Source organism: Lycorma delicatula, chromosome 7 (assembly GCF_047948215.1).
Source record: "Lycorma delicatula isolate Av1 chromosome 7, ASM4794821v1, whole genome shotgun sequence".
NCBI classification, from domain to species: Eukaryota; Metazoa; Arthropoda; class Insecta; order Hemiptera; family Fulgoridae; genus Lycorma; species Lycorma delicatula.
In genome coordinates, this window is record NC_134461.1 from 118,954,062 (window position 1) to 118,968,514 (window position 14,453).

Sequence of the window (14,453 nt, forward strand, 5' to 3'; positions counted from 1 at the left end):
CAGTGATTTCATTTCAAAAGGTAAACAAAAAAACTATTTTAGCGTAGATTTACCTGAAGCATTGATTACCTATATTCCTCTTCACGAACTTACAAATTCTACCTTCAAAGATTTTATGCGAAAATATTGCTTGAATCAAAATACACCAGATGTATTAATATTCCGTAAAGATTACATACCGACGATTTACCTACAAGTTATGGAAGAAATACGCAATGAACTCGAGGATAGCATTGTTTGGATTTCAGCCGACGAAACTACTGAGAGTTGTGGTTGTTACATTGCGAATTTAATTGTCGGTAAAACTACCGAACTAGAGCCTTCATCTTCCTATGTCCGGGCCTACAAAGATCTTTAAAAGACAAATCGTTCTTCGATCTCCAAATTTGTGAACGAGCGTACTAAAAAAATATTTCCTGAATCTTCTGCAGTTGAAAGAGTGTTTATATTTCTCTCAGATGTTGCTCTCTACATGATCAAGGCAGCCAAAGCCCTCCAAGTATTTTATCCTCATTTGATTCATCCGACGTGCTTTTCTCACGTCACGGGAGGGTAGCCCTCCTGTGGAGAGGCTTCACGGCATCCAGAAGTGGAGGTCGTGTTGCTTCAATGAACCAGGAGGTACCCCGCTGGGAAGGTCTAATTGGTGGAAAATGCTGAAGGGTGGTAGCTAGACATCACCACGTCACATAAGGTCAACCGAAGCAACGTCTTCTAGGGGGTTACCCGTTGGTCTTGTACGGATAAAAAAAAGTATACTAAATATAAAAATAAAATAACTCCATTTTAACAATATAAGTTTATTTTTCTAAAGGTATAGCTTAATGTTTTTATCAGTTATGTTTTTAAGTTTGGTATAGAGTTTGTTTTTAATATATTATCGATTGTGAATTAGCGAAAATCAGTCTGAGAAAAAGAGATGTCATAAGAAAAAGATGACGTACTCTATGTTTTTATGCAGAGGGGTATGAGCATTTCGAGCTGTTTACATTACTGCTGCTAAACTTTCTCCGCTGCCTCTGTGGCACGAGTGGTGGTGTCTCGGCCTTTCATCCAGAGGTTCCGGGTTTGAATCCCGGTTACGCATGGCATTTTCACACGCTACAAAAGTTGTCATACATCTCATCATCTGAAGCAATAACTAACGGTGGTCCCAGATTTAAAAAAAATTTTCTTAGCTACGTCATCATTCAGGTGAGAGAAAAAAGTAAAAAAGTTAAAAAAATTGAATTTTTAAATAATAAACTTATTACTTATTCAATTATGCATTTTTTACTCTAGAAAATATTTATACGCATACTGTACTCGTTTAATTTCTATAAAGTATAAACTAATTGTATAATTGCAAACTTATACATTGCGAATAATAAATATTATTTTAAGTCGACGTTCGATGTCCTTCTCCCAAGTTCTCTGTCACTCTCAGTGCCAATTACACTTCACTTCTTCTTTGATGTCGGGATTCAATCGTAGTGCAGTATTTTGGTCACTCAAGGCTTGTCATCTTGAAGTTTCCTAATGAAAGAATCAATAAATTGTCTCAAAATAATACCGTTACTAGTTTTTGTACATAAGTAGACCATAAAAATTGAAGTGATTACATAAAATCTCTATTTTAAATAATGACTTCTTAAAGTAATCGAATAAAAGTAGGTTTTGAATTATAAAAAAAATCACTATTTTAAATGACTATGAAAAGGGGAAGAGTTGGTAATTAGTTCTAAAAATGAAATATTTACTTTAAATTAAATTTATTCATTAAGAAGGTTACCATAGTATGCATTGGTTAGAATGTATAAAACTGCACTAGAAATATTCACCAAGATTGCAAATTTGTAAGTTTACCATTGATGGAACAATTTTTAATAAATAACATAAATATGAAACACCAAAATAGCAAACTTAATATAAAAAAGCCTTTCTAATCTAAAGATTTGTCATTTGTCTACATTATCTGCACACACTTTGTCAGGTGCCAATACATTTAGACATTATCTACCTCACTGAAGAATCAAAGTCATAAAAAGCAGATTTCAGTTAATATTTTTTAGTTGCAAATGGGAGATTTTTCTTTTTTATGCTCCAAAGGGAGTTATCGTAGGTTGCTAAGTGTAAACTTCTAGTTGGCCAATGAATTTGTTTGGAGTCCCCTATCCCCCACTCTTCAAAATACTCATTTATTAAAAAAGTCAATTACCAACCAACTTGACTTCTAATGAGCTGGAGTTTCTTCTTGCTGTAAATTGGCAGTTAATTACATACCAGTCAATTGAAATTGAGGAATAAAAAAGTTTTCAAGCTTATTAATGTATGAAATTTTTACATCTGATGTGTATTTCTTCATAAAAGTGTGGATTTTCTTTATACTAAAAATATATGTTCTAAGATTTATTATTTATGTAAATAACTAACTCATCACCAAAGAAAATTGGTTTCCATGACTGAATATTTGAAAAATGGCTTAGAAAAGCTTTGCAACAAGTTTCCCATAAAGACATATACTGGTCACAAAGCGTATAACAAGAGCATACTTAATGGGTTAACCTAAGATCGTTTTTCATTATCTAAAATATTCAATTGACTGGAAGGATATTCAAGTAATATAAAATTGGCAAGTGACTTGGTGGAAAAAGGTTACTGCAAATTAAGCAGTAACGGTGAAGCTGAATGAAGCAGTACCAAAAAGCTGAATGAATCTATTCTTAAAACCCCCCACACACACAACTGGTCACCACAAGGAGACATCAAAGCCATATCATCATGTGCATCACAAAACACAGCACATCACAAAAGGATATCAAACACAGTTCCAACCAAGCACAAACACCCTCACAGGGCAATTAGAATATTTAAAACAAATTGTTACAGGGTAAAGATACAAATGGGTTAATTAAATGAAAGAACTGGCACTAGAAAGAGAACTTTGAAAAGCTGCATGAAACCAGTCAAATGATTGAATTCATATTATTCAAGTAGGCAAGTTTTAGAATATTTAAAACAAATTGCTAGCGGGGAAAGATATAAATGGGGTAATTCAATGAAAGAACTGGCACTAGAAGAAGAATCTTGTGGAGCTGCATTAAACCAGTCAAATGATTGAATTCATATTATTCAAGTAGGCAAGTTTTAGAATATTTAAAACAAATTGTTACTATGTAAGGATATAAATAGGGTAATTCAATGAAAGAACTGGCGCTAGAAGAGTAATCTTGTAGAGCTGCATTAAACCAGTCAAACTATTGAATTCAAATAATTTTCAATTAGGCAAGTTTTCGAATATTTAAAACAAATTGTTCCAGGGTAAAGATATAAACGCTGTAATTCAATGAAAGAACTGGCACTAGAAAAAGAATCTTGTAAAGCTGCATGAAACCAGTCAAATGATTGAATTCATATTATTCAAGTAGGCAAGTTTTAGAATACTTAAATCAAATTGGTACAGGTTAAAGATATAAATAGGTTAATTAAATGAAAGAACTGGCATTAGAAAGAGAATCTTTTAAAGCTGCATGAAACCAGTCAAAAGATTGAATTCATATTATTCAAGTAGGCAAGTTTTAGAATATTTAAAACAAATTGCTAGCGGGGAAAGATATAAATGGGGTAATTTAATGAAAGTACTGGTATTAGAAGAAGAATCTTGTGGAGCAGCTCTAAACCAGTCAAATGATTGAATTCATATTATCCAAGTAGGCATGTTTTAGAATATTTACAACAAATTGTTACAGGTTAAAGATATAAATGGTTTAATTTAATGAAAGAACTGGCACTAGAAAGAGAATCCTTCAAAACTGCATGAAACCAGTCAAATGATGTAATTCAAATTATTCAAGTAGGCAAGTTTTAGAATATTTAAAATAAATAGCTAGCAGGGAATGATACAAATGGGGTAATTCAATGAAAGAAATGGCACTAGAAGAAGAATCTTGTAGAGCTGCATTAAATCAGTCAAATGATTGAATTCATATTATTCAAGTAGGCAAGTTTTAGTATATTTAAAACAGATTGTTACTGGGTATAGATATAAATGGGTTAATTAAATGAAAGAACTGGCACTATAAAGAGAATCTTGTAAAGCTGCATTAAACCAGTCAAGTGATTGAATTCAATATTATTCAAGTAGGCAAGTTTTAGAATATTTAAAACAAATTGTTACAGGGTAAAGATATAAATGGATTAATTTAATGAAAGAACTGGCAATAGAAAGAGAATCTTGTAACGCTGCATGAAACCAGTCAAGTGATTGAATTCAATATTATTCAAGTAGGCAAGTTTTAGAATATTTAAAACAAATTGTTACATGGTAAAGATATAAATGGGTTAATATAATGAAAGAACATGCACTAAAAATAGAATCTTCTAAAGCTGCATGAAACCAGTCAAATGATTGAATTCATATTATTCAAGTAGGCAAGTTTTAGAATATTTAAACAATTTGTTACAGGGTAAAGATACAAATGGGTTAATTAAATGAAAGAACTGGCTCTAGAAAGAGAATCTTGTAAAGCTGCATGAAACCAGTCAAATGATTGAATTCGTATTATTCAAGTAGGCACGTTTTAGAATATTTAAAACAAATCGTTACAGGGTAAAGATATAAATGAGTTAATTAAATGAAAGAACTGGCACTAGAAAGAAAATCTTGTAAAGCTGCATGAAACCAGTCAAAAGATTATATTCATATTATTCAAGTAGGCAAGTTTTAGAATAATTAAAACAAATTGTTACAGGGTAAACATATAAATGGGTTAATTAAATGAAAGAACTGACACTAGAAAGAGAACCTTGTAAAGCTGCATTAAACCAGTCAAATGATTGAATTCGTATTATTCAAGTAGGCACGTTTTAGAATATTTATAACAAATTGTTACAGGGCATAGATATAAATGGGTTAATTAAATGAAAGAACTGTCACTAGAAAGAGAACCTTGTAAAGCTGCATGAAACCCGTCAAATGATTGAATTCATATTATTCAAGTAGGCAAGTTTTAGAATATTTAAAACAAATTGCTAGCGGGGAAAGATATAAATGAGGTAATTTAATGAAAGAACTGGTACTAGAAGAAGAATCTTGTGGAGCAGCATTAAACCAATCAAATGATTGAATTCATATTATCCAAGTAGGCAAGTTTTAGAATATTTAAAACAAATTGTTACACGTTAAAGATATAAATGGGTTAATTTAATGAAAGAACTGGCACTAGAAAGAGAATCCTTCAAAACTGCATGAAACCAGTCAAATGATGTAATTCATATTATTCAAGTAGGCAAGTTTTAGAATAATTAAAAGAAATTGTTACAGGGTAATGATATAAATGGTTTAATTAAATGAAATAACTGGCACTGGAAAGAGAATCTTGTAAAGCTGCATGAAACCAGTCAAATGATTGACTTCATATTATTCATGTAGGCAAGTTTTAGAATATTTAAAACAAATTGTTACAGGGTAAATATATAAATGGGTTAATTAAATGAAAGAATTGGAACTAGAAAGAGAATCTTATAAAGCTGCATGAAACCAGTCAAATGATTAAATTCATATTATTGAAGTAAGCAAGTTTTAGAATATTTAAAACAAATTGCTAGCAGGGAATGATACAAATGGGGTAATTCAATGAAAGAACTGGCACTAGAAGAAGAATCTTGTAGAGCTGCATTAAATCAGTCAAATGATTGAATTCATATTATTCAAGTAGGCAAGTTTTAGTATATTTAAAACAAATTGTTACTGGGTATAGATATAAATGGGTTAATTAAATGAAAGAACTGGCACTATAAAGAGAATCTTGTAAAGCTGCATTAAACCAGTCAAGTGATTGAATTCAATATTATTCAAGTAGGCAAGTTATAGAATATTTAAAACAAATTGTTACAGGGTAAAGATATAAATGGATTAATTTAATGAAAGAACTGGCAATAGAAAGAGAATCTTGTAAAGCTGCATTAAACCAGTCAAACTATTGAATTCAAATAATTTTCAATTAGGCAAGTTTTAGAATATTTAAAACAAATTGTTCCAGGGAAAGATATAAACGCTGTAATTCAATGAAAGAACTGGCACTAGAATAAGAATCTTGTAAAGCTGCATGAAGCCAGTCAAATGATTGAATTCATATTATTCAAGTAGGCAAGTTTTAGAATATTTAAAACAAAGTGTTACAGGGTAAAGATATAAATGCGTTAATATAATGAAAGAACTGACACTAGAAAGAGAACCTTGTAAAGCTGCAAGAAACCAGTCAAATGATTGAATTCGTATTATTCAAGTAGGCACGTTTTAGAATATTTATAACAAATTGTTACAGGGTAAAGATATAAATGGGTTAATTAAATGAAAGAACTGGCACTAGAAAGAGAATCTTGTAAAGCTGCATGAAACCAGTCAAATTATTGAATTTGTATTGTTCAAGTAGGCAAGTTTTAGAATATTTAAACCAAATTGCTAGCGGGGAAAGATATAAATGTGGTAATTCAATGAAAGAACTGGCACTAGAAAAAGAATCATTTAAAGCTGCATTAAACCAGTCAAGTGATTGAATTCATATTATTCAAGTAGGCAAGTTTTAGAATATTTAAAACAAATTGTTAGAGGGTAAAGATATAAATGGGTTAATTAAATGAAAGAACTGGCACTAGAAAGAGAAAATTGTAGAGCTGCATTACAACAGTCAAATGATTGAATTCATATTATACAAGTAGGCAAGTTTTAGAAAATTGAAAACAAATTGTTACTATGTAAGGATATAAATAGGGTAATTCAATGAAAGAACTGGCACTAGAAGAGTAATCTTGTAGAGCTGCATTAAACCAGTCAAACTATTGAATTCAAATAATTTTCAATTAGGCAAGTTTTAGAATATTTAAAACAAATTGTTCCAGGGAAAGATATAAACGCTGTAATTCAATGAAAGAACTGGCACTAGAATAAGAATCTTGTAAAGCTGCATGAAGCCAGTCAAATGATTGAATTCATATTATTCAAGTAGGCAAGTTTTAGAATATTTAAAACAAAGTGTTACAGGGTAAAGATATAAATGCGTTAATATAATGAAAGAACTGACACTAGAAAGAGAACCTTGTAAAGCTGCAAGGAACAGTCAAATGATTGAATTCGTATTATTCAAGTAGGCACGTTTTAGATATTTATAACAAATTGTTACAGGGTAAAGATATAAATGGGTTAATTAAATGAAAGAACTGGCACTAGAAAGAGAATCTTGTAAAGCTGCATGAAACCAGTCAAATTATTGAATTTGTATTGTTCAAGTAGGCAAGTTTTAGAATATTTAAACCAAATTGCTAGCGGGGAAAGATATAAATGTGGTAATTCAATGAAAGAACTGGCACTAGAAAAAGAATCATTTAAAGCTGCATTAAACCAGTCAAGTGATTGAATTCATATTAGTCAAGTAGGCAAGTTTTAGAATATTTAAAACAAATTGTTAGAGGGTAAAGATATAAATGGGTTAATTAAATGAAAGAACTGGCACTAGAAAGAGAAAATTGTAGAGCTGCATTACAACAGTCAAACTATTGAATTCAAATAATTTTCAATTAGGCAAGTTTTCGAATATTTAAAACAAATTGTTCCAGGGTAAAGATATAAACGCTGTAATTCAATGAAAGAACTGGCACTAGAAAAAGAATCTTGTAAAGCTGCATGAAACCAGTCAAATGATTGAATTCATATTATTCAAGTAGGCAAGTTTTAGAATACTTAAATCAAATTGGTACAGGTTAAAGATATAAATAGGTTAATTAAATGAAAGAACTGGCATTAGAAAGAGAATCTTTTAAAGCTGCATGAAACCAGTCAAAAGATTGAATTCATATTATTCAAGTAGGCAAGTTTTAGAATATTTAAAACAAATTGCTAGCGGGGAAAGATATAAATGGGGTAATTTAATGAAAGTACTGGTATTAGAAGAAGAATCTTGTGGAGCAGCTCTAAACCAGTCAAATGATTGAATTCATATTATCCAAGTAGGCAAGTTTTAGAATATTTACAACAAATTGTTACAGGTTAAAGATATAAATGGTTTAATTTAATGAAAGAACTGGCACTAGAAAGAGATCCTTCAAAACTGCATGAAACCAGTCAAATGATGTAATTCATATTATTCAAGTAGGCAAGTTTTAGAATATTTAAAATAAATAGCTAGCAGGGAATGATACAAATGGGGTAATTCAATGAAAGAAATGGCACTAGAAGAAGAATCTTGTAGAGCTGCATTAAATCAGTCAAATGATTGAATTCATATTATTCAAGTAGGCAAGTTTTAGTATATTTAAAACAGATTGTTACTGGGTATAGATATAAATGGGTTAATTAAATGAAAGAACTGGCACTATAAAGAGAATCTTGTAAAGCTGCATTAAACCAGTCAAGTGATTGAATTCAATATTATTCAAGTAGGCAAGTTTTAGAATATTTAAAACAAATTGTTACAGGGTAAAGATATAAATGGATTAATTTAATGAAAGAACTGGCAATAGAAAGAGAATCTTGTAACGCTGCATGAAACCAGTCAAATGATTGAATTCATATTATTCAAGTAGGCAAGTATAGAATTTAAAAAAATAATTTTTACAGGGTAAAGATATAAATGGGATAACTACATTAAAGAACTGGCACTAGAAAGAGAATCTTGTAAAGCTGCATGAAACCAGTCAAATGATTGAATTCATATTATTCAAGTAGGCAAGTTTTAGAATATTTAAAACAAATTGTTACATGGTAAAGATATAAATGGGTTAATATAATGAAAGAACATGCACTAAAAATAGAATCTTCTAAACCTGCATGAAACCAGTCAAATGATTGAATTCATATTATTCAAGTAGGCAAGTTTTAGAATATTTAAACAATTTGTTACAGGGTAAAGATGCAAATGGGTTAATTAAATGAAAGAACTGGCTCTAGAAAGAGAATCTTGTAAAGCTGCATGAAACCAGTCAAATGATTGAATTCGTATTATTCAAGTAGGCACGTTTTAGAATATTTAAAACAAATCGTTACAGGGTAAAGATATAAATGAGTTAATTAAATGAAAGAACTGGCACTAGAAAGAAAATCTTGTAAAGCTGCATGAAACCAGTCAGAAGATTATATTCATATTATTCAAGTAGGCAAGTTTTAGAATAATTAAAACAAATTGTTACAGGGTAAAGATATAAATGGGTTAATTAAATGAAAGAACTGACACTAGAAAGAGAACCTTGTAAAGCTGCATTAAACCAGTCAAATGATTGAATTCGTATTATTCAAGTAGGCACGTTTTAGAATATTTATAACAAATTGTTACAGGGTAAAGATATAAATGGGTTAATTAAATAAAAGAACTGTCACTAGAAAGAGAATCTTGTAAAGCTGCATGAAACCAGTCAAATTATTGAATTTATATTGTTCAAGTAGGCAAGTTTTAGAATATTTAAACCAAATTGCTAGCGGGGAAAGATATAAATGTGGTAATTCAATGAAAGAACTGGCACTAGAAAAAGAATCATTTAAAGGTGCATTAAACCAGTCAAGTGATTGAATTCATATTATTCAAGTAGGCAAGTTTTAGAATATTTAAAACAAATTCTTACTGGGTAAAGATATAAAAGGGGGTAATTCAATGAAAGAACTGGCACTAGAAGAGTAATCTTGTAGAGCTGCATGAAACCAGTCCAATGATTGAATTCATATTATTCAAGTAGGCAAGTTTTAGAATACTTATTCAAATTGTTACAGGGTAAAGATATAAATGGGTTAATTAAATGAAAGAACTGGCACTAGAATGAGAATCTTGAAAAGCTGCATGAAACCAGTCAAATGATTAAATTCATGTTATTCAAGTAGGCAAGTTTTAGAATATTTAAAAAAAATTGCTAGCAGGGAAAGATATAAATGGGGTAATTCAATGAATGAACTGGCACTAGAAAAACAATCTTGTAGAGCTGCATTAAATCAGTCAAATGATTGAATTCATATTGTTCAAGTAGGCAAGTTTTAGAATATTTAAAACAAATTGCTAGTGGGGAAACATAAAAATGGTGTATTTCAATAAAAGAACTGGTACTAGAAGAAGAATCTTGTGGAGTTGCATTAAACCAGTCATATGATTGAATTCATATTATTCAAGTAGGCAAGTTTTAGAATATCTAAAACAAATTGTTACAGGGTAAAGATATAAATGGATTAATTTAATGAAAGAACTGGCAATAGAAAGAGAATCTTGTAAAGCTGCATGAAACCATTCAAATGATTAAATTCATATTATTCAAGCAGGCATGTTTTAGAATATTTAAAATATGTTGTTAAACGGTAAAGATATAATTGTGTTAATTAAATGATATAACTGGCACTAGAAAGAGAATCATGTAAAGCTGTATGAAACCAGACAAATGATTGAATTCATATTATTCAAGTAGGCAAGTTTTTGAAATTTTAAAACAAATTGCTAGCGGGGAAAGATATAAATGGGGTAATTTAATGAAAGAACTGGCACTAGAAGAAGAATCTTGTGTAGCAGCATTAAACCAGTCAAATGATTGAAATCATATTATTCAAGTAGGCAAGTTTTAAAATATTTAAAACAAATAGTTACAGGGTAAAGATATATAAGAGTTAATTAAATGAAAGAACTGGCACTAGAAAGAGAATCTTGTAAAGCTGCATGAAACCAGTCAAAAGATTATATTCATATTATTCAAGTAGGCAAGTTTTAGAATATTTAAAACAAATTGTTACAGGGTAAAGATATAAATGGGGTAATTTAATAAAAGAACTGGCACTAGAAGAGTAATCTTGTAGAGCTGCATTAAACCAGTCAAACTATTGAATTCAAATAATTTTCAATTAGGCAAGTTTTAGAATATTTAAACCAAATTGCTAGCGGGGCAACATATAAATCTGGTAATTCAATGAAAGAACTGGCACTAGAAAAAGAATCATTTAAAGCTGCATTAAACCAGTCAAGTGATTGAATTCATATTATTCAAGTAGGCAAGTTTTAGAATATTTAAAACAAATTGTTACAGGGTAAAGATATAAATGGGTTAATTAAATGAAAGAACTGGCACTAGAAAGAGAATCTTGTAAAGCTGCATGAAACCAGTCAAATGATTGAATTCAAATTAGTCAAGTAGGCAAGTTTTGGAATATTTAAAACAAATTGTTACAGGGTAAAGATATAAATGGGTTAATTAAATGAAAGAACTGGCACTAGAAAGAGAATCTTGTAAAGCTTCATGAAACCAGTCAAATGATTGAATTCAAATTAGTCAAGTAGGCAAGTTTTAGAAAATTGAAAACAAATTGTTACTGGGTAAAGATATAAATGGGGTAATTCAATGAAAGAACTGGTACTAGAATAGTAATCTTGTAGAGCTGCATTAAACCAGTCAAACTATTGAATTCAAATAATTTTCAATTACGCAAGTTTTAGAATATTTAAAACAAATTGTTCCAGGGTAAAGATATAAACGCTGTAATTCAATGAAAGAACTGGCACTAGAATAAGAATCTTGTAAAGCTGCATGAAGCCAGTCAAATGATTGAATTCATATTATTCAAGTAGGCAAGTTTTAGAATACTTATTCAAATTGTTACAGGGTAAAGATATAAATGGGTTAATTCAATAAAAGAACTGGCACTAGAAGAAGAATCTTGTGGAGCTGCATTAAACCAGTCATATGATTGAATTCATATTATTCAAGGAGGCAAGTTTTAGAATATTTAAAACAAATTGTTACAGGGTAAAGATATAAATGTGTTAATTAAATGAAAAACTGGCACTAGAAAGAGATCTTGTAAAGCTGCATGAAACCAGTGAAATGATTAAATTCATATTATTCAAGCAGGCAAGTTTTAGAATATTTAAAACAAATTGTTACAGGGTAATGATATAAATGGGTTAATTAAATGAAATAACTGGCACTGGAAAGAGAATCTTGTAAAGCTGCATGAAACCAGTCAAATGATTGACTTCATATTATTCAAGTAGGCAAGTTTTAGAATATTTAAAACAAATTGTTACAGGGTAAATATATAAATGGGTTAATTAAATGAAAGAACTGGCGCTAGAAAGAGGATCTTGTAAAGCTGCATGAAACCAGTCAAATGATTAAATTCATATTATTGAAGTAAGCAAGTTTTAGAATATTTTAAACAAATTGCTAGCAGGGAATGATACAAATAGGGTAATTTAATGAAAGAACTGGCACTAGAAGAAGAATCTAGTGTAGCAGCATTAAACCAGTCAAATGATTGAAATCATATTATTCAAGTAGGCAAGTTTTAAAATATTTAAAACAAATAGTTACAGGGTAAAGATATATAAGAGTTAATTAAATGAAAGAACTGGCACTAGAAGAAGAATCTTGTAGAGCTGCATTAAATCAGTCAAATGATTGAATTCATATTATTCAAGTAGGCAAGTTTTAGTATATTTAAAACAAATTGTTACTGGGTATAGATATAAATGGGTTAATTAAATGAAAGAACTGGCACTATAAAGAGAATATTGTAAAGCTGGATTAAACCAGTCAAGTGATTGAATTCAATATTATTCAAGTAGGCAAGTTTTAGAATATTTAAAACAAATTGTTACAGGGTAAAGATATAAATGGGTTAATTTAATGAAAGAACTGGCAATAGAAAGATAATCTTGTAAAGCTTCATGAAACCAGTCAAATGATTGATTTCATATTATTCAAGTAGGCATGTTTTAGAATATTTAAAACAAATTGTTACAGGGTAAAGATATAAATGGGTTAATATAATGAAAGAACTGGCACTAAAAATAGAATCTTGTAAAGCTGCATGAAACCAGTCAAATGATTGAATTCATATTATTCAAGTAGGCAAGTTTTAGAATATTTAAACAATTTGTTACAGGGTAAAGATACAAATGGGTTAATTCAATGAAAGAACTGGCACTAGAAGAGGAATCTTGTAGAGCTGCATCAAACCAGTCAAACTATTGAATTCAAATAATTTTCAAGTAGGCAAGTTTTAGAATATTTAAAACAAATAATTCCAGGGTAAAGATATAAACGCTGTAATTCAATGAAAGAACTGGCACTAGAAGAAGAATCTTGTAGAGCTGCATTACAACAGTCAAATGATTGAATTTATATTATTCAAGTAGGCAAGTTTTAGGATATTTAAAACAAATTGTTACTGGGTAAAGATATAAATGGGGTAATTCAATGAATGAACTGGCACTAGAAGAGGAATCTTGTAGAGCTGCATCAAACCAGTCAAACTATTGAATTCATATAATTTTCAAGTAGGCAAGTTTTAGAATATTTTAAACAAATTGTTACAGGGTAAAGATATAAATGGGTTAAATACATGAAAGAACTGGGACTAGAAAGAGAATCTTGTAAAGCTGCATGAAACCAGTCAAATGATTGACTTCATATTATTCAAGTAGGCAAGTTTTAGAATATTTAAAACAAATTGTTACAGGGTAATGATATAAATGGGTTAATTAAATGAAATAACTGGCACTGGAAAGAGAATCTTGTAAAGCTGCATGAAACCAGTCAAATGATTGACTTCATATTATTCAAGTAGGCAAGTTTTAGAATATTTAAAACAAATTGTTACAGGGTAAATATATAAATGGGTTAATTAAATGAAAGAACTGGCGCTAGAAAGAGGATCTTGTAAAGCTGCATGAAACCAGTCAAATGATTAAATTCATATTATTGAAGTAAGCAAGTTTTAGAATATTTTAAACAAATTGCTAGCAGGGAATGATACAAATAGGGTAATTCAATGAAAGAACTGGCACTAGAAGAAGAATCTTGTAGAGCTGCATTAAATCAGTCAAATGATTGAATTCATATTAAACAAGTAGGCAAGTTTTAGTATATTTAAAACAAATTGTTACTGGGTATAGATATAAATGGGTTAATTAAATGAAAGAACTGGCACTATAAAGAGAATATTGTAAAGCTGGATTAAACCAGTCAAGTGATTGAATTCAATATTATTCAAGTAGGCAAGTTTTAGAATATTTAAAACAAATTGTTACAGGGTAAAGATATAAATGGGTTAATTTAATGAAAGAACTGGCAATAGAAAGATAATCTTGTAAAGCTTCATGAAACCAGTCAAATGATTGATTTCATATTATTCAAGTAGGCATGTTTTAGAATATTTAAAACAAATTGTTACAGGGTAAAGATATAAATGGGTTAATATAATGAAAGAACTGGCACTAAAAATAGAATCTTGTAAAGCTGCATGAAACCAGTCAAATGATTGAATTCATATTATTCAAGTAGGCAAGTTTTAGAATATTTAAACAATTTGTTACAGGGTAAAGATACAAATGGGTTAATTAAATGATAGAACTGGCATTAGAAAGAGAATCTTGTAAAGCTGCATGAAACCAGTCAAATGATTGAATTCATATTATTCAAGTAGGCAAGTTTTAGAATATTAAAAACAAATT